The following is a 2,587-nucleotide window of genomic DNA, read 5'->3' as shown; positions in this document are numbered from 1 at the left end:
TTCAGTCAGGTGGAGTTTTATTATTTACATCAAAGCTAAATTAACACAGTTTATACCATGGTCTGGGGGAATACTCGATTCTGATTGGCTGCAGGGTGTCCATTAACCCCTGATATATGGACACCTACTAAGTAGTTCCAGTCAAATTGACTGTTCGCTGCTGTAAATTAATGCGCTAGCTGGCGTATCAAACCTTAATATTATATTCCCAGCACTGAGTTCAGTCTGTGAGTCCTTAAGTGTCTTATCCTCTAAACACCACAGGGTGGCGACTGTAACACACAAGCTGCAGAAAGTACACTTCCCCCTAAATTTACTGATACGCGAGTTGTCTCACATCCCGTTCGCTGTTCAGCTCTCTGCTTCAGGCTGCGGCCACAGTAACGTTACACACGGCCGGTCATTTGTTCGTGAAAATCTTGCTATTGATTTGGGGACAATGACATGACTGGTTAGCTAGCTAGTCTTGTTAGCTAGCATACTGTCAAATTATATTTACTGTTTGTCATCCGTGCGCAATGTTATTGACTTTGAATCTTGCTAGCATAGCGTTAGCTTGCTGGCTCATCGCTGAGCGGACTAGAATATCTCCCGTTGCCAAGTCGTATCTATGATCCGTCCTATTTACTGGAGGAGTGAACAACGTCTCCGTTGCATAAGAACCTTACGGGAGAGTAATGATTGTTCCAGGTATTAGTCAAACCCTCAGGCGTTACCAGGGAAACGAAGTTATGGCTTGTGAAAAACTTTATATTTTGATTGTAAAACGCATGAAAATGTAAATTAATGGTCCGAATTTCTTTTATTTGGCAAGTGACCATGGTATAAGCGGGATAATGCCCTTCGAGGTGTCCATAAACAGAAGTTAATGGACTTCGCGGAGGCAACCGTCCTCCGCTGCGCGTCGGACGGTTCTTAGGCCTCCGCGTCGTCCATTAACTTCTGTTTATGGACACCTCGTCGGGCATTATCCCTTACTTAACACAACAGTCCTGTAATAAATTCTGCTTTCATGGAGGTGATAATGTTCCATTTATGTTTGACAGTTGTAGGAAGGCGTTGTGGTCATTTTTGGAACTGCATGTGTTACACTCAGAGGTGTCTCTAATGTTCAGTCTGCCCTCCAATATAAATGATTAAATGTTGTTGCACAAACACTGTGTTCTAAGTCAAACCATCAGTGAAGAAAAGATCCATCAATACAAACCACAGAGCCATGCTGTCGTCACAATTGGCGGCTTTTGATAACTCTGCTGTACAGTGCAGATGGATCCTCTACAGCTGCCTGATGGTTTGTTCTGTGGAGGAATTAAACAGAAATTAAAATAGTTTGTTGAACAAATGGTATAATAATTAACAATAAACCTCAACAAATCATGAAATTACAGTTTAGAATAAAAAAACATCCAAAAAACAGCAACAAATGTTTGTTGACAAAACTTAATGTGTTTTTCATTTAAACTCAAACAGCAGCAAAGATTGTCTTGTTTGAGGAGTTGCTCACCCTGAGGCCCTGATGAAGTTTGTAGTCGCGTATACAACACTCTCCTCCTCGTTCCTGTGAGGCCGAGCTGGGCTGACGTCTGAGTGAAGAGCACCTCCCTGGGTCCGTATGAATCGTACGCTGCCGTAGTGAAGTTCTTCTGTCTGCTGGTCACAGGGACAAGAGTACTTTTACATATTCCATGTATTCAAATTCTTGACAAAGAAACCCTAACACAATATAATTAAACTACATACTCGGCTTGTGTGCCAAAAATACATCTATAAAAACTCTACAGCAATTGCTCTTTCAAGGGATTGCTGGTGATAGCTTAAGTAGACGTATGCTTCCTTCTTTACGCTGATACAAAAATAGTTCCTATATGAAAGTTTTCACAACAAGGTGGAGGCGATGTGCCATTTAGTTCCATTATATTGGAGAGAAGGCCAACATGTACAAACATGTAGTTTTGTTTTGGGGTGAACTGGCCCTTTAAGGTAGTAAATAAAACATTAACTGTGCTGTAGCATCAAATCGACATTCAATAAAGTAAAAAGTGGAGAGATTTCAGCCTAATTTGCTAAGACATAGCCATGTGTGATCCTGAAGCTTGTATTTGTTATTACACTACCTACTGCTCACCAGCAGAGGTCACAACATTCATTCAAAACACATTAATATGTGTGTCTAAACAAACTGAATATACAAACTGACCTTGAAGGACAACACATTTACATCATGTTTTACTTTGTTTACAGGTGGTGGACCCTGCCACCTTTCTAGCTTTAAACAGTGTTCTGGGTCCTTATTGTCCTCTGAGAACAGCTTGTTTATTCTCTTGGGATCCACAGATGTAGTCATTCATTGTGAATTTCAAAATGGATTTTGAACTGATCTCAGTTTCCCAGAAGTCCCCAGTCTACACACCTGGGAGAAAATTCAGCTTTGAGCTACTATTGGTCAGGATGACAGACCCCCCTCTGACCAGATAGACAAAACTGGAACTTCCTTTGTTCTCTCTATTCTCCACCTCTCTTCCCACAGTGCTTCCTGTCCTCAAAGTCTCGTCTGGATTATTCTGGGCCTAACAGCAGTTGAGAGTTG

General features: G+C 41.4%; 1 long non-coding RNA gene across 1 annotated transcript; it reads right to left on the bottom strand.

The window, feature by feature from the left end:
• Positions 1 to 1,167: 1,167 nt before the first annotated feature.
• On the bottom strand, positions 1,168 to 1,672 carry LOC115587971 (uncharacterized). The gene is made up of 2 exons (XR_003985252.1): positions 1,505 to 1,672; positions 1,168 to 1,298 (listed from the first exon to the last, which is right to left on the bottom strand). It is a non-coding gene; the product is annotated as an uncharacterized LOC115587971 (long non-coding RNA).
• Between the last annotated feature and the right edge of the window lie 915 nt (positions 1,673 to 2,587).

The sequence above is a fragment of the Sparus aurata genome, chromosome 1, assembly GCF_900880675.1.
Source record: "Sparus aurata chromosome 1, fSpaAur1.1, whole genome shotgun sequence".
In the NCBI taxonomy this organism is placed as follows: Eukaryota; Metazoa; Chordata; class Actinopteri; order Spariformes; family Sparidae; genus Sparus; species Sparus aurata.
Note: the sequence above shows the minus strand (reverse complement) of the source record. Positions and strands in the feature narration are given on the sequence as shown.